General features: G+C 48.2%; 2 non-coding genes across 2 annotated transcripts; both read left to right on the top strand.

Annotated features, from left to right (window-relative positions):
* Positions 1 to 2,989: 2,989 nt before the first annotated feature.
* On the top strand, positions 2,990 to 3,105 carry LOC143928582 (U5 spliceosomal RNA). The gene has a single exon (XR_013262427.1). It is a non-coding gene; the product is annotated as a U5 spliceosomal RNA (small nuclear RNA).
* Positions 3,106 to 16,730: 13,625 nt separating this feature from the next.
* Positions 16,731 to 16,846, top strand: LOC143928581 (U5 spliceosomal RNA). Its single transcript, XR_013262426.1, has one exon. It is a non-coding gene; the product is annotated as a U5 spliceosomal RNA (small nuclear RNA).
* Positions 16,847 to 26,902: the final 10,056 nt, after the last annotated feature.

The raw sequence follows: 26,902 nt of genomic DNA, 5'->3' as shown, positions 1-26,902 counted from the left end.
ATTTTTATAGCGCCCCCCAACCATGGTCGCACACAGAAGTGAAAACGCATACCTGGGTCCCTCCTGCATATGTAAACGGCGTTCAAACCGCACATGCGCGGGAAATGTAAACTGGTAACCTGTAAAAAAAAATTAAAAATTGTTGCCTACGGAGATTTTTAACTACCGAAGTTTGGTGCAATTCCACGAGCGGGCGCAATTTTAAAGCACGACGTGTTGGGTATCTATTTACTTGGCGTAACATCATCATTCACAATATACAATAAAATGTGGAAAGTGTTTTCTTTTCCGAAAAAAAATTGCGTTTGAAAAATTGCTGCACAAAAACCATGTGACAAAAACAATTGCAACAATCTCCATTTTATTCCCTAGGGTCTCTGCTAAAAAAAAAATAAAAAGGTATATAATGTTTGGGAGTTCTGAGTAATTTTCTAGCAAAAAAAAAATATGATTTTTAGATGTAGGAGAGGAATGCCAGAATTAGCCCCTGTATGGATGTGGTTAACCCCTTCCCAGCCGGTGTCATTAGTACAGTGACAGTGCATGGCAGGGGTGCCCAAACTTTTGAAGAGCGAGGGCTACTTTAGCGGCTTGGTGGCGGGGGCCACAATGAGCGGTGCGGGCAGATGACGGGTCTGTGTCCATTCTGTACATGCAGAGCAGACACGGACACAGCCCGATGTACTCTATGGGCCCTCCAATTTGATCAGATCAGACGGAGGGGGGAGGATCCATTCCTGTTTCTTTAAACGAATCGGATTGGAGGTAGGCGGGTGTAAAAGGCCACAAATCTGTACATCTGCTGCTCTTTAGAGGTGGTCCATGGAGGGTCCGATTGGGTCTGAAAAACAGACAGGCGGACCCGATTGGACCGATCGTATGAATGAGGCCTAAGGCTGCTTTGTCACCAATGCGCTGCGGTCCCGCTATAAGTCGCTGATCGCCGCCACTACTAGTATAAATATCATTTCCAATATATATCGCATAGTTTGTAGACGTGATAACGTTTCTGTAAACCAATCAATTTACACTTATTGGGGTATTTTTAACCAAAAACAAGTCGCTTAAATTGATGAAGAAATTAGATTTTTTACATTTTTTTATTGGAAATGTTTTATAGCAGAAGTAAAAAAATATATATTTTTTTTTAATTGTCGTTCTTTTCTTGTTTATGGTGCAAAATTTTTTTTAAAAAAGCAGAAGTGATGAAATCCCACCAATAGAAAGCTTTATTTGTGAGATAAAACGATAGAAATTAGATTTGTGTACGGCGTCACATGACCGCGCCATTGTCAGGGAAAGTCACATGTGTGCGCTTCAGGAGGCGATTCTGCCGCCACTCATTATGACACCAAAGGGGGGACCCCGGAGGAACCCAGGGCGCCCCCTGATGGGGGATCTATCAGACATTTTAGGGGGGGTTCTGCTGGGGCCCCCCTGATTCCATTCTGTATGATCAGAGGAGAGGAATACCCCCCAGGAGATACCCATGGGACAGTCAGAGCCTGAGATTACATACATGACACACAAGAGTCACAGATTGCATACATGACACACGGGACAGTCAGAGATTACATACATGATACACGGGCTGGTCACATATTACATAGACATAGATGACATATGGGACAGTCAGAGATTACATACATGATACATGGGGCAGTCACAGATTACAAACACGGGACGGTCAGAGATTACATACATGACACACGGGACAGTCACCAATTGCATACATGACACAAAGGACAGTCAGAGATTACATACATGATACACGGGCTGGTCACATATTACATAGACATAGATGACATATGGGACAGTCAGAGATTACATACATGATACATGGGGCAGTCACAGATTACAAACACGGGACGGTCAGAGATTACATACATGACACACGGGACAGTCACCAATTGCATACATGACACAAAGGACAGTCAGAGATTACATATACAGTGCACAGGACATTTAGAGATTACATACATGGCACATGGGATGGTCAGAGATTACATACATGACACACGGGACAGTCAGAGATTACATACATGATACATGAGATGGTCAGATTACATACATGACACAGGGGACGATCAGAGATTATATACATGACACACAGGATGGTCAGAAATTACATACATGACGCACTGGGCGGTCAGAGATTACATTCATGACACATGGGATGGTCAGAGATTACATACATGACACACGGAACGGTCAGAGATTATATACAGGACACACAAAATGGTCAGATTACATACATAACACACCTGCGGTCAGATATTACATACATGACACATGCTACGGTCAGAGATTATATACGTGACACACGAGACGGTCAGAGATTACATACATGTCACACCGGACGGTCAGAGATTACATACATGACACACGGGAACGGTCAGAGATTACATACATGACACACAGGATACATGAGAAGGAGATGGCACCCCATTAGTCAGCATAGAGGAGCCTGGAAAGTAATGCACCTCCGGGAACTCCTCCCTCTTCCAGGCCACACCCCCATCCCGCCCACTCAAGCAGCAGCCTGCAGGAGATAGGCTGGAAACCTGCAGGGGGCGGAGACTCCAGTGGCGATGTGTTGTCTGGCATTTATGGGGTTAATGGTTTCTCACACTTCCTGTAGATGGAAACATTCCTTCCGATCCTCTACATTTGTGTCGGTGATCAGGACTCCTATTGGTGGACTGGGGGGAGGCGTGGTGGAGATGAGGCTTCGCCCACTCCCATGATCCCTCTCTCTCAGTGTTCCAGGTGATTTGCATACAGATCGCTCATCTTCTATAGAGATTTATCGGCCTGATGAATATAATAATCGATATTCTTGTCTCTCCTCATATTCTCTAGCTCGGTGTGTGTGATGGAAGTGATATGGAGGATTATAAATGATATGAAATATAATGAGGGGTGGGCTCTCCATCAGGTGGGCGGGGGCCGTCCTTCAGTGGGCGGTTCTCTCTCCTCTCATGTCGGTATACTCTGGTTTCTCTTCAGATCGAATAAATCTTTCGCCTTTTACTAAAGATTTCCGTGGAGAGGAACAATTATGAGTTTTCAACAATTTTTTGAGGCCTGGTCTCTGACCCGGCTAATTATATGGTGACAAATAGATGAAGATTTTATTATTTCTGAGAGTGAGAAGAAACTCTGATTATGAACGTCAATTGCTGCAAAACTCTCTTCATCTTGGTGATAGGAGGGACATGAAGTGGGGTGGGTTTGGTGTTCTTATCCCAGAGAAGGGGGGTATGGGGTGAGGTTGGGTGGATTTGGGGTTCTGATCCCAGAGAAGGGGGATATGGGTGAATTTGGGGTTCTTATCCCACAGAAGGGGGACACAGGGTGAGGTTGGGTGGGTTTGGGGTTCTGATTCCAGAGAAGGGGGATATGGGTGGATTTGGGGTTCTGATCCCAGAGAAGGGGGCATGGGGTGGGTTTTGGGGTTCTGATCCCAATGGTGAAAAATAGATAAAGATCACATGATGTGGTTTGTAAGGAATAAATTCTGAACATAAATATAGATTGCTACAATGTTATAAGATGAGAGTGTAACACTGGATAGTTAAAAATACCCTCAAATCCGGGGATATGAATTGGGGTTTTGATCCCATAGAAGGGGGACATAGGGTGGGGTTGGGTGGGTTTGGAGTTCTGATACCAGAGAGAGAGGACATGGGGTTTAGTGGTTCTGATCCCAAAGAAGGGGGGACGTGGGTGGGTTGGGGGTTCTGATACATTCCACCCCTGACCATTCCGAGTACTCCCCACTTATCACCACCCTCTGAACTCACCTTTGTAGCCAGTTTTCTATCCATGTACTCACCCTATGGTCCATGCCAACCAACCTTATTTTGTACAGTAAACGTTTATAGGGAACAGTGTCAAATGCTTTTGCAAAATCCAGATACACAATGTCTCTGGGCCATACTTTATCCAGATACACCACGTCTACTTACTGGCCTTCCTTTATCTAGATACACCACATCTACTGGCCTTCCTTTATCTAGATACACCACGTCTACGGGCCTTCCTTTATCCAGATACACCACGTCTACGGGCCTTCCTTTATCCAGATACACCACGTCTACGGGCCTTCCTTTATCCAGATACACCACGTCTACTGGCCTTCCTTTATCTAGATACACCACGTCTATGGGCCTTCCTTTATCCAGATACACCACGTCTACGGGCCTTCCTTTATCCAGATACACCACGTCTACGGGCCTTCCTTTATCCAGATACACCACGTCTACTTACTGGTCTTCCTTTATCTAGATACACCACGTCTACTTACTGGTCTTCCTTTATCTAGATACACCACGTCTACTTACTGGCCTTCCTTTATCTAGATACACCACGTCTACGGGTCTTCCTTTATCCAGATACACCACGTCTACGGGCCTTCCTTTATCCAGATACACCACGTCTACGGGCCTTCCTTTATCCAGATACACCACGTCTATGGGCCTTCCTTTATCCAGATACACCACGTCTACGGGTCTTCCTTTATCCAGATACACCACGTCTATGGGCCATCCTTTATCCAGATACACCATGTCTACGGGCCTTCCTTTATCCAGATACACCACGTCTACGGGCCTTCCTTTATCCAGATACACCACGTCTACGGGCCTTCCTTTATCTAGATACACCACGTCTACGGGCCTTCCTTTATCTAGATACACCACGTCTACTTACTGGCCTTCCTTTATCTAGATACACCACGTCTACTTACTGGCCTTCCTTTATCTAGATACACCACGTCTACGGGTCTTCCTTTATCCAGATACACCACGTCTATGGGCCTTCCTTTATCCAGATACACCACGTCTACGGGCCTTCCTTTATCCAGATACACCACGTCTATGGGCCTTCCTTTATCCAGATACACCACGTCTATGGGCCTTCCTTTATCCAGATACACCACATCTACGGGCATTCCTTTATCTAGATACACCACGTCTACGGGCCTTCCTTTATCCAGATACACCACGTCTACGGGCCTTCCTTTATCTAGATACACCACGTCTACGGGCCTTCCTTTATCCAGATACACCACGTCTACGGGCCTTCCTTCATCTAGATACACCATGTCTACTGGCCTTCCTTTATTTAGATACACCACGTCTATGGGCCTTCCTTTATTTAGATACACCACGTCTACGGGCCTTCCTTTATCTAGATACACCACGTCTACTTACTGGCCTTCCTTTATCTAGATACACCACGTCTACTTACGGGCCTTCCTTTATCTAGATACACCATGTCTACTGGCCTTCCTTTATTTAGATACACCACGTCTATGGGCCTTCCTTTATTTAGATACACCACATCTACGGGCCTTCCTTTATCTAGATACACCACGTCTACGGACCTTCCTTTATCCAGATACACCCCATCTACAGGCCTTCCTTTATCTAGATACACCACGTCTACGGGCCTTCCTTTATCTAGATACACCACGTCTACTTACTGGCCTTCCTTTATCTAGATACACCACGTCTACGGGCCTTCCTTTATCCAGATACACCACGTCTACGGACCTTCCTTTATCTAGATACACCACTTCTATGGGCCTTCCTTTATCCAGATACACCACATCTACAGGCCTTCCTTTATCTAGATACACCACGTCTACGGGCCTTCCTTCATCTAGATACACCATGTCTACTGGCCTTCCTTTATTTAGATACACCACGTCTATGGGCCTTCCTTTATTTAGATACACCACATCTACGGGCCTTCCTTTATCTAGATACACCACGTCTACGGACCTTCCTTTATCCAGATACACCCCATCTACAGGCCTTCCTTTATCTAGATACACCACGTCTACGGGCCTTCCTTTATCTAGATACACCACGTCTACTTACTGGCCTTCCTTTATCCAGATACACCACGTCTACGGGCCTTCCTTTATCTAGATACACCACGTCTACTTACTGGCCTTCCTTTATCCAGATACACCACGTCTACGGGCCTTCCTTTATCCAGATACACCACGTCTACGGACCTTCCTTTATCTAGATACACCACTTCTATGGGCCTTCCTTTATCCAGATACACCACATCTACGGGCCTTCCTTTATCTAGATACACCACGTCTACGGGCCTTCCTTTATCCAGATACACCACGTCTATGGGCCTTCCTTTATCCAGATACACCACATCTACGGGCCTTCCTTTATCCAGATACACCACATCTACAGGCCTTCCTTTATCCAGATACACCACGTCTACGGGCCTTCCTTTATCCAGATACACCACGTCTACGGGCCTTCCTTTATTTAGATACACCACGTCTATGGGCCTTCCTTTATCTAGATACACCACGTCTACGGGCCTTCCTTTATCCAGATACACCACGTCTACGGGCCTTCCTTCATCTAGATACACCATGTCTACTGGCCTTCCTTTATTTAGATACACCACGTCTACGGGCCTTCCTTTATTTAGATACACCACGTCTATGGGCCTTCCTTTATCTAGATACACCACGTCTACTTACTGGCCTTCCTTTATCTAGATACACCACGTCTACGGGCCTTCCTTTATCTAGATACACCACGTCTACTTACTGGCCTTCCTTTATCCAGATACACCACGTCTACGGGCCTTCCTTCATCTAGATACACCATGTCTACTGGCCTTCCTTTATTTAGATACACCACGTCTATGGGCCTTCCTTTATTTAGATACACCATGTCTACGGACCTTCCTTTATCCAGATACACCACGTCTACGGGCCTTCCTTTATCCAGATACACCACGTCTACGGGCCTTCCTTTATCTAGATACACCACGTCTACGGGCCTTCCTTTATATAGATACACCATGTCTACGGACCTTCCTTTATCCAGATACACCACCTCTACGGGCCTTCCTTTATCCAGATACACCACGTCTACGGGCCTTCCTTTATCTAGATACACCACGTCTACGGGCCTTCCTTTATCTAGATACACCACGTCTACTTACTGGCCTTCCTTTATCTAGATACACCACGTCTACTTACTGGCCTTCCTTTATCCAGATACACCACGTCTACGGGCCTTCCTTCATCTAGATACACCATGTCTACTGGCCTTCCTTTATTTAGATACACCACGTCTACGGGCCTTCCTTTATTTAGATACACCACGTCTACGGGCCTTCCTTTATCCAGATACACCACATCTACGGGCCTTCCTTTATCCAGATACACCACGTCTACGGGCCTTCCTTTATATAGATACACCACGTCTAGGGTCCTTCCTTTATATAGATACACCACGTCTACGGGCCTTCCTTTATCCAGATATACCACGTCTACGGGCCTTCCTTTATCTAGATACACCATGTCTACTGGCCTTCCTTTATTTAGATACACCACGTCTACGGGCCTTCCTTTATCTAGATACACCACATCTACGGGCCTTCCTTTATCTAGATACACCACGTCTACGGGCCTTCCTTTATCTAGCTGGCAACTCATCCTCATAAAAGGTTAGTAGATTGGTTTGGCAAGAACGATTCTTCATGAACCCATGCTGATTACTGCTAATGATACTATTCTCATTACTAAAATCTTGTATATGGTCCCTTATCATCCCTTCCAAGAGTTTACATACTATTGATGTTAGGCTAACTAGTCTGTAATTCCCAGGGATGTATTTTGGGACGTTTTTAAATATTGGTGCTACATTGGCTTTTCTCCAATCAGCTTGTACCATTACAGTCAGTAGATTCTCAGTAAAAATTAGGAACAATGGTCTGGCAATTACTTGACTGAGTTTTACCTTTACCTTTGGGTACAAGCTACCTGTCCCCAGTGATTGATTAATGTTAAGTTTCCCAAGTCTAATTTTAATTCTGTCCTCTGTTAACCATGGAGGTGCTTCCTGTGATGTGTCATGAGGATAAACACTGCAGTTTTGATTACTGAAGCCCCCCGATTCCCTCATGAAGACTGAGGAGAAGAATATATTCAATACCTTCACCATCTTCAGTGTCCTTGTATTCCCCTTATGTTTCCTATTTGTGTGATTTATACTGAAGCCAATTGACCTGTGATCGCTGTTCCCTAAATTGCCCCGTATTTCCACATCCGTGATCAGGTCTGTATTGTTGGTAATCAGTAGATCCAGTAACACTTCATTTCTAGTTGGTGCGTCTACCATCTGACCCATAAAATTGTCCTGCAAGACATTTAGGAACTGGCGAGCCTTAGATGAATGCGCGGTTCCCTCCACCCACTCCATGTCTGGAAAATTAAAATCCCCCATTATGATAACACTTCTCATCCTTGCTGCTAATCCAAATTGTGATAGGAGGTCCACCTCCCCCTCCTCCCTCAGGTTAGGGGGCCTATAGCATACTCTCAGTATTATTTTACCCTTAACTTGATCCCTTTGGAGCTCTACCCATAAGGATTCCACCTCCTCCCTAGCTCCCTTAGTGATGTCACCTCTCACATTCACTTGTACATTATTCTTGATATATAGGCATCCCCATCCCCCTTTTTTTGCCCTCTCTATCCCTGTGATAAAGGGAATACCCTTGAATGTTTGCCAGCCAATCATGAGAGCTGTTGAATCAGGTCTCTGAAATTCCCACAAAATCCAAATCCTCCTCCTACAACAGTATCTCTAGTTTACAAATCTTGTCCGCCAGGCTCCTGGCATTGGTGAACATGCCACGCAGTTTAGACCGGTTGCATATTATCCTCTTATTGGGTGTTCCGAGATTGCAACTAGGACTTGTTACTGTACTTACCTTGGGTTTATGTGCTTTGGTCAACCTACCACTAATGCCCCCAATACTACCCTCTGTAATATGTTCCACGCTGACTATCTCTACTTTTGGACCCCCCTGTCGCCAAGTTTAAAAACCCCTCTAACTTTTTGGCCATCTTTACTCCCAGCTAATCTGCACCCTCCTCATTTAGGTGCCTCTTCTATAGTACTGGTGATTGACTGAGAAGTTGGCCCAGTCCTCCAGGAACCCAAACCCCTCCTTACTACACCAGCTCGTCAGCCACTTCTTTACTTCCCTAGTCTCCCTCTGCCCTTTCTGGTGTGGCTCGATGTACTGGTAGTATTCCTGAGAATACTATCTTGGAGGTCCTTTTCCTCAATTTAGCTCCCAAGTCCCTAAAATCGTTCTTTAGGACACTCCATCTGCCTCTGACTTTGTTATTGGTGCCAACGTGCACCATGACAGCCGGGTCTTCCCCACCCCCTCCCAGTAATCTGTCCACCAGATCCTTGATGTGCCAAACCCGAGCGCCCGGCAGACAACATACAGTTCAGCCTTTCAGGTCTTTGTTACAGATTGTCCTCTCTGTCCTTCTAAGAATTGAGTCCCCTACCACCAGAATCTGTCTTTCCTTTCCCTTCGCTTCCCCCCCCCCCCCCACTCTCACTGGAGTTCTTCCATCAGGAACTAGGAGAGTCCCTCAGCTCCAGCAGTGCTGGTCCCTGACTGGTTTCACGAATGTCACTCAATGGAGCGTACTTATTGGGATGCTCCAGCCCTGGATCAGCATCCCTGGCACTTCCCCTCTACCCTTCCTGTCACCCATCTACTCTTTCCTAGTGCCTAGGCACCTGCCGGCACCTGACGTGTACGTTTCTGGCTCTCCTTTAGTATGGAGGGATTTCTCACTGCTGACATTTGCTTCCCCAGATTCAGAACCTGGGCTTCTAGAAAAACAGGAACATTCACTTTGGAAGCATGAAATGCCTACGGAGCACCACTGGTTCCGAGGACAAAGCACAGGAAGAGGCCATGGAGGAAGAAGAAGAGGAGGGGGTGGAGGAGAGAGGTGTGTCACAATCACCAGTAGTAGCATTTTGGAGGCGTGGTGGCGGAACAACCTCAAACACTACTGCACCTTGTCCTGCATCCTTCCCAGCTGCCAGAAGAGTCACCCAATGCGCAGTCAAAGATAGGTAACGTCCCTGTCCATGCCTGCTGGACCATGAGTCAGCGGTAATATGCACCTTACCGCTGACCGCCCTGTCCAGCGAGGCAAGGACATTGGCTTCCACATGCCGGTAGAGAGCTGGAATCGCCTTCCGTCAGAAAAAGTGGCGTTTGGGAACCTGCCACTGAGGAACCGCACATTGCATAAACTCACGGAAGGGGGCCGAGTCTACCAACTGAAAAGGCAGCAGTTGAAGTGCTAGCAATTTAGCCAAGCTAGCATTCAACCGCTGGGCATGTGGATGGCTGGGAGTGACCTTCTTTCAACAGTGCAGCAACTGGGGCAGGGAAATTTGCCTGGTACAATCGGACGTCGATGTACGGATAGCAGAGTTCCCGCAAGTACTTGGCTGTGACACACCTAATTCTACACCTTCATTCCTCTCAGTGCAGGTTTCAGAGAGGACTAAAGGTCTAGTGGGGTTGGAGATCACAGCTGATGAGGAGCAAGAAGAGGTCCGTTTTGTTCTTTGGTGTGGGTCTTTGAGGTACGCTTGCCAACTAACTGCATGGCAGGTCGACATATGTCTGGTCAAGCATGTGGTGCCCAAGTGGCTGATGTTTTGGCCACGCGAGATACGCTTGAGACATATGTTGCAGATAGCAGCGGTGCGATCTGATGCACATGTGGAGCTCTGCGGTGTAATGTAGTTGGTGTGCTGCCCTTAAGCTGGCCCCTGGAGGGCATCCTGCCTCGTTGGAGATGTGCCTCCTCCTCCTCTCTCCTACCCGGCATCCACGTGGAGTCAGTGACCTCAACATCCCCTCGCTCCTCATCACTGGAGCAAACCTGGCAGTATGCTGCAGCTGGGGGAACATGACTGCCAGATTGCTGTCCTTCTTGAGCATCCCCTCTCTCTGGGCTCACGTTACTGCCTTCCTCTAGCTGGTTATCATCATCTTTAGAGCCTTCAAAATGCTGGGCATCCTTGTGGAGCATGTACCCAACACTGTGCTCAAACAGTTTGGGGGACTCCTCAGGAGGACATGGTGGGGCTAGGGAAGGAGTGACTGATGCCATTGAGCCGATGGAAGAGGGCGCATTGGCAGCTGCTTTGCCAGTACCCTGAGCCTGGGTGAGAGAGGATGAGAAGGATGAGGCTGGCTTGGTCATCCACTCTACCAAGTCTTCGGCATGTTGCAGCTCAACACGTCCAGCTGCCGAAAATAAGGACAAGCGTGTCCCATGGCCAGCACTTTTGCCTCTAGACACAGAGCCTGCTTGCCCTCTTTTATTGGCTTGTGACTGTCTGCCTCTCCTTGCTGGCCTTCCAGACATATTAATGGCCTGCAGGGAGATGTAGCTGCACAAAGCTGGGATGTATATACTGATTATACTGCAGCTAGCAGAATCAACTGCCTGCCTGTAGTATTATTACTATGAGAACACCAGCAATTGGGGTAGCTTTAAGTGCACACTGTGCAGATGACACAGTACACCAACTGTAATTACTGCAACTGCCTGCGGTATAGGATCAGCCGAACACCAGCAATTGGGGTAGCTTTAAGTGCACACTGTGCAGATGACATAATACACCGACTGTAATTACTGCAGCTGCCTGCCTGTGCCTGTGGATAGGATCAGCAGAACACCAACAATTGGGGTAGCTTTAGGTGCAAACTGTGCAGCTGACACAGTACACCGACTGTAATTGCTACAGCTGCCTGCGGATAGGATCAGCAGAACACCAGCAATTGGGGTAGCTTTAGGTGCAAACTGTGCAGATGACAAGATGACACAATACACCAACTGTAATTACTGCAGCTGCCTGCCTGTGGTATAGGATCAGCAGAACACCAGCAATTGGGGTAGCTTTAGGTGCACACTGTGCAGATGACACAGTACACCGACTGTAATTGCTACAGCTGCCTGCGGATAGGATCAGCAGAGCACCAGCAATTGGGGTAGCTTTAGGTGCAAACTGTGCAGATGACACAGTACACCGACTGTAATTGCTACAGCTGCCTACGTATAGGATCAGCAGAACACCAGAAATTGGGGTAGCTTTAGGCGTACACTGTGCAGATGACACAATACACCGACTGTAATTACTGCAGCTGCCTGCCTGTGGTATAGGATCTGAAGAACGCCAGCAATTGGGGGTAGCTTTAGGCGTACACTGTGCAGATGACACAATACACCGACTGTAATTGCTACAGCTGCCTGCGGATAGGATCAGCAGAACACAAGCAATTGGGGTAGCTTTAGGTGCACACTGTGCAGATGACACAGTACACCGACTGTAATTGCTACAGCTGCCTGCGGATAGGATCAGCAGAACACCAGCAATTGGGGTAGCTTTAGGTGCACACTGTGCAGATGACACAGTACACCGACTGTAATTGCTACAGCTGCCTGCGGATAGGATCAGCAGAACACCAGCAATTGGGGTAGCTTTAGGCGTACACTGTGCAGATGACACAATACACCGACTGTAATTACTGCAGCTGCCTGCCTGTGGTATAGGATCTGAAGAACACCAGCAATTGGGGTAGCTTTAGGTGCACACTGTGCAGATGACACAATAAACCGACTGTAATTACCGCAGCTGCCTGCCTGTGGTATAGGATCAGCAGAACACCAGCAATTGGGGTAGCTTTAGGTGCACACTGTGCAGATGACACAGTACACCGACTGTAATTGCTACAGCTACCTGCGGATAGGATCAGCAGAGCACCAGCAATTGGGGTAGCTTTAGGTGCAAACTGTGCAGATGACACAGTACACCGACTGTAATTGCTACAGCTGCCTATGTATAGGATCAGCAGAACACCAGAAATTGGGGTAGCTTTAGGCGTACACTGTGCAGATGACACAATACACCGACTGTAATTACTGCAGCTGCCTGCCTGTGGTATAGGATCTGAAGAACGCCAGCAATTGGGGGTAGCTTTAGGCGTACACTGTGCAGATGACACAATACACCGACTGTAATTGCTACAGCTGCCTGCGGATAGGATCAGCAGAACACAAGCAATTGGGGTAGCTTTAGGTGCACACTGTGCAGATGACACAGTACACCGACTGTAATTGCTACAGCTGCCTGCGGATAGGATTAGCAGAACACCAGCAATTGGGGTAGCTTTAGGTGCACACTATGCAGATGACACAGTACACCGACTGTAATTGCTACAGCTGCCTGCGGATAGGATCAGCAGAACACCAGCAATTGGGGTAGCTTTAGGCGTACACTGTGCAGATGACACAATACACCGACTGTAATTACTGCAGCTGCCTGCCTGTGGTATAGGATCTGAAGAACACCAGCAATTGGGGTAGCTTTAGGTGCACACTGTGCAGATGACACAATACACCGACTGTAATTACTGCAGCTGCCTGCCTGTGGTATGGGATTAGCAGAAGACCAGCAATTGGGGTAGCTTTAGGTGCACACTGTGCAGATGACACAGTACACCAACTGTAATTGCTACAGCTGCCTGCGGATAGGGTCAGCAGAACACCAGCAATTGGGGTAGCTTTAGGCGTACAATGTGCAGATGACAAGATGACACAATACGCCAACTGTAATTACTGCAGCTGCCTGCCTATGGTGTAGGATCAGCAGAACACCAGCAATTGGCGTAGCTTTAGGTGCACACTGTGCAGATGACACAATACAGCGACTGTAATTACTGCAGCTGCCTGCCTCTGGTATAGGATCTGAACAACACCAGCAATTGGGGTAGCTTTAAGTGCACACTGTGCAGATGACACAGTACACCGACTGTAATTACTGCAGCTGCCTGTAGTATAGGACCAGCAGAACACCAGCAATTGGGGTAGCTTTAGGTGTACACTGTGTAGGTGGCACAATACACCGACTGTAATTGCAACAGCTTCAAATGAAATTCAAAGACACTGTCTCTCCTTCTATCTCTCTCTCCGCCGACGCAACACACTACGCAAGGCCGCCGTGCAGGCGGTTTTATATAGTGTGGAGCGTGTACTAAACCCCCTGAGCCATAATTGGCCAAAGCCACCCTGGCTTTGGCCAATTACAGCTCACTGTACAGACAGCGCTGTGATTGGCCAAGCACGCGGGTCATAGTGCATGTTTGGCTAATCATCAGTCAGCAATGCACTGTGATGCCGCAGTGAATTATAGGCCGTGACGTTCTACTCAAATTTGGCACGAACAGCCCATATATTTGGAATTCACTGAACGGGCGAACAGCCGATGTTCGAGTTGAACATGGGTTTGACTCGAACACGAAGCTCATCCTTAATGGGGAGCAGGTGTGTTAAATTTGGTGTTATCACTCTCACTCTCTCATACTGGTCACTGGAAGTTCAACATGGCAGCTCATGGCAAAGAACTCTCTGAGGATCTGAAAGAAAAGATTGTTGCATATCTCTGGCCTAGGCTATAATAAGATTGCCAAGACCCTGAAATTGAGCTGCAGCACGGTGGCCAAGTCCATACAGCGGTATAACAGGACAGGTTTCACTCAGAACAGGCCTCACCATGGTTCACCAAAGAAGTTGAGGTCACGTGCTCAGCGTCATATCCAGAGGTTGTCTTTGGGAAATAGGCGTATGAGTGCTGCCAGCACTGCTGCAGAGGTTGTAGGGGTGGGGGGGGGGGTCAGTCTGTCAGTGATCAGACCATACGCCGCACACTGCATCAAATTGGTCTGTATGGCTGTCATCCCAAAAGGAAGCCTCTTCTAAAGATGATGCACAAGGTAATGGACTGGCCAAGCATGTCTCCAGACCTAAACCCTATTGATCATCTGTGGGGCATCCTCAGAGGGAAGGTGGAGGAGGGGAAGGTCTCCAACATCCACCAGCTCCGTGATGTCATCATGGGGGAGGGGAAGAGGACTCCAGTGGTGACCTGGGAAGCTCTGGTGACTTCCATGCCCGAGAAGGTGAAGGCAGTGCTGGAAAATAATGGCGGCCACACAAAATATTGACACTTTGGGCCCAATTTGGAGATTTTTCCTTAGGGGTGTACTGACTTTTGTTGGCAGCGGTTTAGACATTAATGGCTGTGTGTTGAGTTATTTTGAGGGGACAGGAAATTTACACTGTTATACAAGCTGTACACTCACTACTTTACATTGTAGACAAGTGTCATTTCTTCAGTGTTGTCACATGAAAAGATATAATACAATAATTACAAAAATGTGAAGGGTGTATTTACTTTTGTGATATATATATATATATTCATATTTATTTATTTATTTTTGGCGGGGGGGCAGCAAACCCCCAGTCGGTCGGGTCATAGGCACATCCCCCCAGTTGGTCAATCGGTCACCAACCCCGCACTTACCCCATCTAGGTAGCGGGCAGCGCTTCCTCTGGGCGGCGGTTTCCCCTGCGTCTCCTCAGCTTTGGCGGCTTCCCCTTGTGTCTCCTCCCTCTTCCTCCCCGGCGCCCAATAGAATCACTTCTCTCGGCCAATCAGTTGACGTGTCAGGAGGAGAGTTGTCGCACAGCTGGGTGCACTGCGCCCTGAGCCCACCCTTTTTTTGAAGCCAATTAGAGCCCCCAGGAGGTTAACCCCTTCCCAGCCAGTGTTATCAGACCCCTTTCACACTGGGGCGATTTGCAGGCGCTACATCGCTAAAAATAGCGCCTGCAAAGCGCCCTGAAAGAGCCGCTGCTTTGTCCCCAGTGTGAACGCCCCGAGGGCTCTCACACTGGAGCGGTGCACTGGCAGGATGCTAAAAAAAATGTCCTGCTAGCCACATCTTTGGAGCGGTGAAGGAGCGGTGTGTATATCGCTCCTTTACCGCTCCTGCCCATTGAAATCAATGGGCAGCGCGGCTATATCGCCAGCAGCAGCGCTTTGCGGGTAATTTTAACCCTTTCTCAGTCGCTAGCGGGGGGGAGTAAAAGCTCCCCGCTAGAAGCTGAATAGCGCCGCTAAATTGACAACAAAGGCGCTGATGAAAAAAAAATAGCGGCGCTTTACCGCTGACGCACCCACCGCCCCAGTGTGATAGGGACCTTAGTACAGTGACAGTGTATATTATTCAGCACTTACCACTGTATTAGTGTCGCTGGTTCCCAAAAAGTCGCTAATCGCCGCCATTACTAGCAAAAAATAAATAAAATTCCATAAAACTATCCCATAGTTTATAAGTGTTATAAGTTTTGCACAGACCAATCAATATGCGCTTATTGGGAAAAAATGACATCAATTTTATTTGTGCTGCACAACCGCGCAATTGTCAGTAACGCAGCGCCGTATTGCAAAAAAAAAAAACAGCCCAAAAAACGCACCTTCTGGAGCTGAAGTCGTTAATATAAGTTTCAAATGCAGGAAAATGACACCCATTGACATTGCTCTGAGTTTTTTTTAAAACTTTATTTAAAATCCCATGTGACAAATACACGTCTCTTTTATATTGTAGAGGAGATGAGTCCTCAGGAGTTTCTCACACTTCCTGTAGATGGAAACATTCCTTCCGATCCGCTACATTTGTGTCGGTGATCAGGACTCCTATTGATAGACTGGGGGAGGCGTGGTAGAGATGAGGCTCCGCCCACTCCCATGAGCCCTCTCTCTCGCTGTTCCAGGTGATTTGCATACAGATCGCTCATCTTCTATAGAGATTTATCGGCCTGATGAATATAATAATCGATATTCTTGTCTCTCCTCATATTCTGTAGCTCGGTGTGTGTGATGGAAGTGATATGGAGGATTATAAATGATATGAAATATAATGAGGGGTGGGCTCTCCATCAGGTGGGCGGGGGCCGTCCTTCAGTGGGCGGTTCTCTCTCCTCTCATGTCGGTATACTCTGGTTTCTCTTCAGATCGAATAAATCTTTCGCCTTTTACTAAAGATTTCCGTGGAGAGGAACAATTATGAGTTTTCAACAATTTTTTGAGGCCTGGTCTCTGACCCGGCTAATTATATGGTGAAAAATAGATGAAGATTATTTAACATACATTGTGATAAAGAAACTCTGGTTGCTAAAGTGAGTTGCTACAATGTTATGAACTGATGTGTTATTTGTGGCTAGTAAAAAAACACCTTTCTAGGGAATGAAGGGATATGAATTGGGGTTCTGATCCCATAGAAGGGGGACATGGGGTGGGTTGGGGGTTCTGACATCAGAGAAGGGGGACTTGGGTCGGTTGGGGTTTCTAATACCAGAGAAGGGGGGCGTGTGGTTTGGGGTTCTGATCCCAGAGAAAGGGGAAATGAGGTTTGGGGTTCTGAACCCAGAGAAGGGGGACATGGGGTGAGGGTGGGTGGGTTCGGGGGTTCTAATACCAGAGAAGGGAGACATGGGGTGAGGTTGAGTGGGTTTAGGGTTCTGATCCCAGAGAAGGAGAACATGGAGTTTGGGGTTATGATCCCAGAGAAGGGGGACATGGGGTGAGGGTGGGTGGGTTTGGGGGTTCTAATACCAGAGAAGGGGGACATTGGGTGAAGTTGGGTGGGTTTAGGGTTCTGATCCCAGAAAAGGAGAACATGGGGTTTGGGGTTCTGATCCCAGAGAAGGGGGCATAGGGTTTGGGGTTCTGATCCCAGAGAAGGGGGACATGGGGTGAGGGTGGGTGGGTTCGAGGGTTCTAATACAAGAGAAGGGGACATGGGATGGGTTTGGGGTTCTGACCCCAGAGAAGGAGGACATGGGGTTGGGCAGTTTTGGGGTTCTGATCCCAGATAAGGGGGACATGGGATGATGGGTTCTGATCCCAGAGAAGGGGGACATGGGGTTGGGTGGGTTTGGGGTTCTGATCCCATAGAAGGGGGACATGGGGTGGGTTTGGGGTTCTGATCTCATAGAAGGGGGACATGGATGGATTTGGGGTTCTGATCACATAGAAGGGGGACATTGGTGGGTTTGGAGTTCTGATCTCATAGAAAGGGGACATTGGTGGGTTTGGGGTTCTGATCTCATAGAAGGGGGACATGGGGTGGGTTTGGGGTTCTGATCTCATAGAAGGGGGACATGGGTGGGTTTGGAGTTCTGATCTCATAGAAGGGGGACATGGGGTGCGTTTGGAGTTCTGATCTCATAGAAGGGGGACATGGGTGGGTTTGGGGTTCTGATCTTATAGAAGGGGGACATTGGTGGGTTTGGGGTTCTGATCTCATAGAAGGGGGACATGGGGTGGGTTTGGAGTTCTGATCTCATAGAAGGGGGACATTGGTGGGTTTGGGGTTCTGATCTCATAGAAGGGGGACATTGGTGGGTTTGGGGTTCTGATCTCATAGAAGGGGGACATTGGTGGGTTTGGGGTTCTGATCTCATAGAAGGGGGACATTGGTGGGTTTGGGGTTCTGATCTCATAGAAGGGGGACATTGGTGGGTTTGGAGTTCTGATCGCAGAGAAGGCGGACATGAGGTTTGGGGTTCTGATCCCACAGAAGGGGGGCATTGTGTGAGGTTGGGTGGGTTTGGGGTTCTGATCCCAGAGAAGGGGGACATGCAGTGAGATTTGGTGTTTGGGGTCCTGATCCCAGAGAGATAGGGGTACATGAGGTGCAGTTGAAAGTGTTTTTGGGGTGCTGATCATGAGGAGATGGTGAACAGGGCAAAATAGGGTGGGGTTTGGGGTCTTGATCCCAGTGAAGGGGGACATGAGGTGTGTTTGGGGGTCTTGATCTCACAAAGAGGTGAGGTGAGGTTTGGTGGCCTTATGATCCTGTGTGTGTGGGGGGCGCATTGGGTGTGGTTTGGGGTCCTGATCCCAGAGAAAGGGGACATAGGGTGCAGTTTGGGATCCTAAAGAGGGGGACATGGAGTAGGGTTTGGTGGTTTTGAGGTCCTGATCCTGGAGAGGAGGGCAGAGGATGAGGTTTGGAGTGTTTTGGGGTCCTAATCCTGGAGAAAGGGCACATGGGATGCAGTTTGGTGGGCTTGGAGTCCTGATCCCAGGGAAGCGGACATGGTATGGGGTGCAGTTCGGGGTCCTGATCCCAAAGAGGGGGACTTTTGGTGGGCTTGGTGTCCTGATCCCACAGAAAGGGGTCATAGGGTCAGCTTTGGTGATTTAGGGGTCCCGATCTCAGAGTGATGGTGTAGAGAGGCACACGAGGTGGAGTTTAATATGTTTTGGGGTTCTGATCCTAGGAAGATGGTGGATAGGAGAAAAAAGGGTGAGGTTTAGAGTGTTTTGGAGTCCTGATCCCAGAGAGGGGGACATGGGGTGGGGTTTGGTGTGTTTTGGGGTCCCGATCTCGGGGAAATAGTGGAGTGGGGTTTGGAGTGTTTTGGAGTTCCTTGGTGTTACTTTTGGTGAAAGGGTTCAGTATAAATGTATTTCCTTTGAATAAACATTATAGTTACATAGTAGGTGAGGTCTAAAAAAAGACACAAGTCCATCAAGCCCAACTCATGTGTGTGATTATATGTCAGTATTACATTGTATATCCCTATATGTTGTGGTCGTTCAGGTGCTTATCTAATAGTTTATTGAAACTATCAATGCCCCCCACTGAGACCACCGCCTGCGGAAGGGAATTCCACATCCTTGTCGCTCTTACAGTAAAGAACCCTCTACATAGTTTAAGGTTAAACCTCTTTTCTTCTAATTTTAAAGAGTGGCCACGAGTCTTGTTAAACTCCCTTCCACAAAAAAGTTTTCTCCCTATTGTGGGGTCACCAGTCCGGTATTTATATTGTGGGGTCACCAGTCCGGTATTTATATATTGTGGGGTCACCAGTCCGGTATTTATATAATGAAATCATATCCCCTCTCAGGCGTCTCTTCTCCAGAGAGAATAAGTTCAGAGCTCACAACCTTTCCTCATAACTAATATCCTCCAGACCCTTTATTAGCTTTGTTGCCCTTCTTTGTAGTCGCTCCATTTCCAGTACATCCTTCCTGAGGACTGGTGCCCAGAACTGGACAGTATACTCCAGGTGCGGCCGGACCAGAGTCTTGTAGAGGGGAGAATTATTGTTTTATCTCTGGAGTTGATCCCTTTTTAATGCCGATATTTTTTGCTTTGTTAGCAGCAGCTTGGCATTGCTGAGCCCATCATCTACTAGGACCCCCAAGTCCTTTTCCATCCTAGACCCCCCCAGAGGTTCTCCTCCCCCCAGGTCCTCCTCCATCCTACATCCCCCCAGAGGTTCTCCCCCCAGTCTATAGATTGCATTCATATTTTTACCACCCAAATGCACATTTTTCTACATTGAACCTCATTTATCATGTAGTTGCCCCTCCCCCCATTCATTTGTTCCGATCTTCTTGCAAGGTTTCCACATCCTGCGGAGAAGTTATTGCCCTGCTTAGCTTAGTATTGTCCGCAAATACAGAGATTGAACAGTTTACCCCACCCCCATCCTCCAGGTTGTTTATGAAAAATTAAACAGGATTGGTCCCAGCACAGAACCCTGGGGGACCCCACTACCCACCCCGACCAATCCGAGTACTCCCCATTTATCACCACCCTCTGAACTTGCCCTTGTAGCCAGTTTTCAATCCATGTACTCACCCTCACCTCATATTTTGTACAGTAAACGTCTATGGGGAACTGTGTCAGATGCTTTTGTAAAATCCAGATACACCACGTCTACGGGCCATCCTTTATCTAGATACACCACGTCTACGGGCCTTCCTTTATCTAGATACACCACGTCTACAGACCTTCCTTTATCTAGATACACCACGTCTACGGGCCTTCCTTTATCTAGATACACCACGTCTACGGGCCTTCCTTTATCTAGATACACCACGTCTACGGGCCATCCTTTATCTAGATACAACATGTCTACGGGTCTTCCTATAGATGGCAACTCACCTCCTCATAGAAGGTTAGTAGATTGGTTTAGCAAGAACGATTCTTCATGAATCCATGCTGATTACTGCTAATGATATCGTTCTCAATACTAAAATCTTGTATATAGTCCCTTATCATCCCCTCCAAGAGTTTACATACTATTGATATTAGGCTAACTGGTCTGTAATTCCCAGGGATGTATTTTGGGACCTTATTAAATATTGGTGCTACATTGGCTTTTCTCCAATCAGCTGGTACCATTCCAGTCAGTAGACTGTCAGCAAAAATTACGAACAATGGTCTGGCAATTACTTGACTGAGTTCCCCAAGTACCCTCGGGTGCAAGCCATCTGGTCCCAGTGATTTATTACTGTTAAGTTTCCCAAGTCTAATTTTTAATTCTGTCCTCTGTTAACCATGGAGGTCCTTCCTGTGATGTGTCCTGAGGATAAACACTGCAGTTTTGGTTACTGAAGCCCCCCGATTCCCTTGTGAAGACTGAGGACAAGAATACATTCAATACCTTCACCATCTCCCCATCCTTTGTATCCAGATGTCCTTCCTCATTCTTTACGGGGCCAATATGGTCTGTCCTCCCTTTTTACTGTTTACATACTTAGAGAATTTCTTGGGATTTTTATTTGCTCTCCTCCGCAATGTGTCTTTCGTGTTCTATATTAGCCATCCTTATTGCACCCTTACATTTCTTGTTGCATTCTTTATAAAGTCTGAATTCTGATGATGATCCCTCAACATTGTATTTTTGAAGGCCTTCTCCTTTGCTTTTATATGCATTTTTACATTGGAGTTAAGCCACCCAGGACTTTTGTTCACTCTTTTAAATTTATTACCCAATGGGATGCATTGGCTAATGACCTTATTTAATGTGCTCTTAAAGTAAACCCATCTCTTCTCCGTGTTCTTTGTTCCTAAGATTTTATTCCAATTTATGCCTTTTAACAAGGTTTGTAGTTTAGGGAAGTTGGCGCATTTGAAATTCAGTGTCTTTGTATTCCCCTTATGTTTCCTATTTGTGTGATTTATACTGAAGCCAATTGACCTGTGATCGCTGTTCCCTAAATTGCCCCGTATTTCCATATCCGTGATCAGGTCTGTATTGTTGGTAATCAGTAGATCCAGTAACACTTTATTTCTAGTTGGTGCGTCTACCATCTGATCCATAAAATTGTCCTGCAAGAAATTTAGGAACTGGCGAGCCTTAGATGAATGTGCGGTTCCCTCCGCCCAGTCTATGTCTGGATAATTAAAATCCCCCATTATGATAACACTTCCCATCCTTGCTGCTAATCCAAATTGTGATAGGAAATCTGTCTCCCCATCCTCCCTCATGTTAGAGGGTCTATAGCAGGCATGTCCAAAGTCCGGCCCGCGGGCCAATCGCGGTCTGGTTTTGAACGGCCCGCCTGGTTGTTTAAACACATATATCTTTTGTGGCCCTCGGCGATCTCCCAGCGCCGGGGCCACAAAAGATATATAGTCCGGCTGCCTCGGAGGGAGGAGACGGGACGAGTGCTGTGCACACAGGAGGAGAATTTCCTGTTTACACGGCAGCTGTAATAGGAAGTCCCGTCTCTGCCATTGGATGACTGTACTGTCCATCAAAGGAGGCGGGACTTTCTCTTAAAGAGGCCGTTGTGTAAACAGGAGATTCTCCTGTAAGATGTCTTTGGCGCTCGTCCTGCCCTCCATGGCTGCACTGATGGTAATGGTAGCTGCATTCCTGGCAATGGTGAGTGAATTCCTAGCAATGGTGGCTGCATTCCTGGCAATGGTGGGTGAAATTCCTGGCAATGGTGGGTGAAATTCCTGGCAATGGTGGCTGCATTCCTGGCAATGGTGGCAGCATTCTCGGCAATGGTGGCAGCATTCCCGGCAATGGTGAGTGAATTTCTGGCATTGGTGGGTGCATTCCTGGCAATGGTGGGTGCATTCCTGGCAATGGTGCCTGCATTCCTGGCAATGGTGGCTGCATTCCCAGCAATGGTGAGTGAATTCCTAGCAATGGCGGGTGAATCCCTGGCAATGGTGGCTGCATTCCCGGCAATGGTGGGTGAAATACCTGGCAATGGTGGCTGCATTCCTGGCAATGGTGGCTGCATTCCTGGCAATGGTGGCAGCATTCCCGGCAATGGTGGCAGCATTCCCGGCAATGGTGGCTGCATTCCCGGCAATGGTGGCTGCATTCCTGGCAATGGTGGCTGCATTCCTGGCAATGGTGGGTGAAATTCCTGGCAATGGTGGGTGAAATACCTGGCAATGGTGGCTGCATTCCTGGCAATGGTGGCTGCATTCCTGGCAATGGTGGCTGCATTCCTGGCAATGGTGGCAGCATTCCCGGCAATGGTGAGTGCATTCCTGGCAATGGTGGCTCCATTCCCAGCAATGGTGAGTGAATTCCTGGCAATGGTGGGTAAAATTCCTGGCAATGGTGGGTGAAATACCTGGCAATGGTGGCTGCATTCCTGGCAATGGTGGCTGCATTCCTGGCAATGGTGGCTGCATTCCTGGCAATGGTGGCAGCATTCCCGGCAATGGTGAGTGCATTCCTGGCAATGGTGGCTCCATTCCCAGCAATGGTGAGTGAATTCCTGGCAATGGTGGGTGAAATTCCTGGCAATGGTGGGTGAAATACCTGGCAATGGTGGCTGCATTCCTGGCAATGGTGGCTGCATTCCCGGCAATGGTGGCTGCATTCCCGGCAATGGTGGCTGCATTCCTGGCAATGGTGGCTGCATTCCTGGCAATGGTGGCTGCATTCCCAGCAATGGTGGCTGCATTCCTGGCAATGGTGGGTGAATCCCTGGCAATGGTGGCTGCATTCCTGGCAATGGTGGCTGCATTCCCGGCAATGGTGGCTGCATTCCCGGCAATGGTGAGTGAATTCCCTGGCAATGGTGGTTGCATTCCCGGCAATGGTGGTTGCATTCCCGGCAATGGTGGCTGCATTCCCGGCAATGGTGGCAGCATTCCCGGCAATGGTGGGTGAATTCCCTGGCAATGGTGGGTGAATTCCCTGGCAATGGAGGGTGAATTCCCTGGCAATGGTGGGTGAATTCCCTGGCAATAGTGGGTGCATCCCTGGCAATGGTGGGCGCTGCATTCCTAGCAATGGTGAGTGAATTCCTAGCAATGGTGGGTGAAATTCCTGGCAATGGTGGGTGAAATTCCTGGCAATGGTGGCTGCATTCCTGGCAATGGTGGCTGCATTCCCGGCAATGGTGGCTGCATTCCCGGCAATGGTGGCTGCATTCCCAGCAATGGTGGCAGCATTCCCGGCAATGGTGGCAGCATTCCCAGCAATGGTGAGTGAATTCCTGGCAATGGCGGGTGAATTCCTGGCAATGGTGGGTGAAATTCCTGGCAATGGTGGCTGCATTCCCGGCAATGGTGAGTGAATCCCTGGTAATGGTGGCTGCATTCCCGGCAATGGTGAGTGAATTCCCGGCAATGGTGGGTGAATTCCCTGGCAATGGTGGGTGAATTCCCTGGCAATGGTGGGTGAATTCCCTGGCAATGGTGGGTGAATTCCCTGGCAATGGTGGGTGCATCCCTGGCAATGGTGGGCGCTGCATTCCTAGCAATGGTGAGCGCTGCATTCCTGGCAATTGTGGGTCTACAGATAGACACTGACCCTTGTTTTGCTTCACAGTTCTTTATTTAAAATTTTAAGTTTTTTTTTCCTGAAGCTTCCCTCTTAAAGTGAAGGTGCGTGTTATACGTCAATAAATATGGTGTATCCAAATAATACACTTGAGTTCACCTATTCACCACACACAGCCACAAAGGCAAGAGAATTCTTGTTGGGCCGTGTATTGGCGCTCGGATGGACACGCTTAGACCGAATTTTAATGGTTCAAAGAATGTCAGGCAAAATGGTCGGCCCTCGCGCATGTTCAGTTCATCAAATCTGGCCCTCTTTGAAAAAAGTTTGGACATCCCTGGTCTATAGCATACTCCCAGTATTATTTTCCCTTTAACTTGATCCCTTTGGAGATCTAGCAATAAGGATTCCACCTCCCCCCTAGCTCCCTTAGTGATGTCATCTTTCACATTCACTTGTACATTATTCTTGATATATAGGCGTACCCCTCCCCCTGTTTTACCCTCTCTATCCCTGCGATAAAGGGAATACCCTTGAATGTTTGCCAATCATGAGAGCTGTTGAACCAGGTCTCTGAAATTCCCACAAAATGCAAATCCTCCTCATACAACAGCATCTCTAGTTTACAAATCTTGTCCACCAGGCTCCTGGCATTGGTGAACATGCCACGCAGTTTAGACCGGTTGCATATTATCCTCTTAATGGTTGTTCCGAGATTGCAACTAGGACTTGTTACTTACCTTGGGTTTATATGCTTTAGTCAACCTACCACTAATGCCCCCGATACTACCCTCTGGAATATGTTCCATGCTGACTATCTCTACCTCTGGGCCCTCCCCCCGTCGCCTAGTTTAAAACCCCTCTAACGTTTTGGCCATCTTCATTCCCAGCTGATCTGCACCCTCCTCATTTAGGTGCAGTCCATCCCTTCTATAGTACTGGTGATTGACTGAGAAGTCGGCCCAGTCCTCCAAACCCCTCCTTACTACACCAGCTCTTCAGCCACTTGTTTACTTCCCTAGTCTCCCTCTGCCTTTTTGGTGTGGCTCGATGTATCGGTACTATTCCTGAGATTACTACCTTGGAGGTCCTTTTCCTCAATTTAGCTCCCAAGTCCCTAAAATCGTTCTTTAGGACACTCCATCTGCCTCTGACTTTGTCATTGGTGCCAACGTGCACCATGACAGCCGGGTCTTCCCCACCCCCTCCCAGTAATCTGTTCACCAGATCCATGATGTGCCAAACCTGAGCGCCCGGCAGACAACATACAGTTCAGCACTTCAGGTCTTAGTCACAGATTGTCCTCTCTGTCCCAGGGGTGGGTCCAGAGTCTAGTCTCGGGAGGGGCACTGCTAGAAAATATGTTTTTTGGGGGCAATTTTTTGGGGAAATGGCTGGTATTGGCGCTTCAATCATCACGGCACCATGGTTGTTATGGTGTCAGGATGATTGAAGCACGTTGTTTCTATTATTACGTTGTAATATGAAAATAAATGGTTCAACTCACCATAATGCAGAATCAGTGGGACCCCTGAGGGTGTCACTTGCCACATCACTTGTCACCAAATGCAGATTGTCACTTGCCATGTTGCCTGCCACACATTGCAGATTGTCACTTGCCACATAGCCTGCCACACATTGCGGATGATGTCATCTCCCTGCTTCCCTGCCTGCCGGCTTTCTGATTGCCCAGCAGCCAACTCAAACACTGAGCCGCCCAGCTGCCCCCCCTCACCCGCCCGCGCCTGAACGACACCCGCGGAACCGCCCGCCTGCGCTGTCACCCACCCGGAACGACACCCGCGGAGCCGCCCGTAGGCGCTATCATCCGCGGAGCCGCCCACCCGGAATGACAACCGCGGAACCGCCCATCCACGATATCACCCGCGGAGCCGTCTGCCCGGAACAACACCCACAGAACCGCCCGCCCACGCTATCACCCGCATTCTCGGAGGGGGCAATTGCCCTGTTGCCCCCCGGATCCACCCCTGCTCTGTCCTTCTAAGAATTGAGTCCCCTACCACCAGAATCTGTCTTTCCTTTCCCTTAACTTCCCCCCACTCTCACTGGAGGAGTTCTTCCCCCGGGAGCTAGGAGAGTCCCTCCAGCAGTGCTGGTCTCTGACTGGGATCACCAATGTCACTCAATGGAGCGTACTTATTGGGATGCTCCAGCCCTGGATCAGCCTCCCTGGCACTTCCCCCTCTACCCTTCCTGTCACCCATCTACTCTTTCCTAGTGCCTAGGCACCTGCCGGCACCTGATGTGTATGTTCCCGGCTCTCCTTTAGTATGGAGGGACTTCTCACTGCTGACAGTTGCTTCCCCAGATTCAGAACCTGGGCTTCTAGAAAAACTAGGAACGTTCACTTCGGAAGCATGAAAAATTACATGCAGAGTCCCTCAAGGATCACCCCTATCGCCCGTGCTCTTTAACATCTATATCCACTTCAACAGGTGGACAAGAGGTACAGTGTCACTGATGCATGCACTGTCACTGCTCACCATCCTTGTGGCCTCCTCAAATGGTGACAGGACAGTGCATGCATCCCTGATCATGCCCCACTGGCGTGGTGAGAAAAAAACAAGCTCCCTTGACCCT

Source organism: Lithobates pipiens, unplaced genomic scaffold, assembly GCF_037356315.1.
Source record: "Lithobates pipiens isolate NorthernLeopardFrog02 unplaced genomic scaffold, aLitPip1_a1.2 Scaffold_23, whole genome shotgun sequence".
NCBI lineage: Eukaryota > Metazoa > Chordata > Amphibia > Anura > Ranidae > Lithobates > Lithobates pipiens.
Note: the sequence above shows the minus strand (reverse complement) of the source record. Positions and strands in the feature narration are given on the sequence as shown.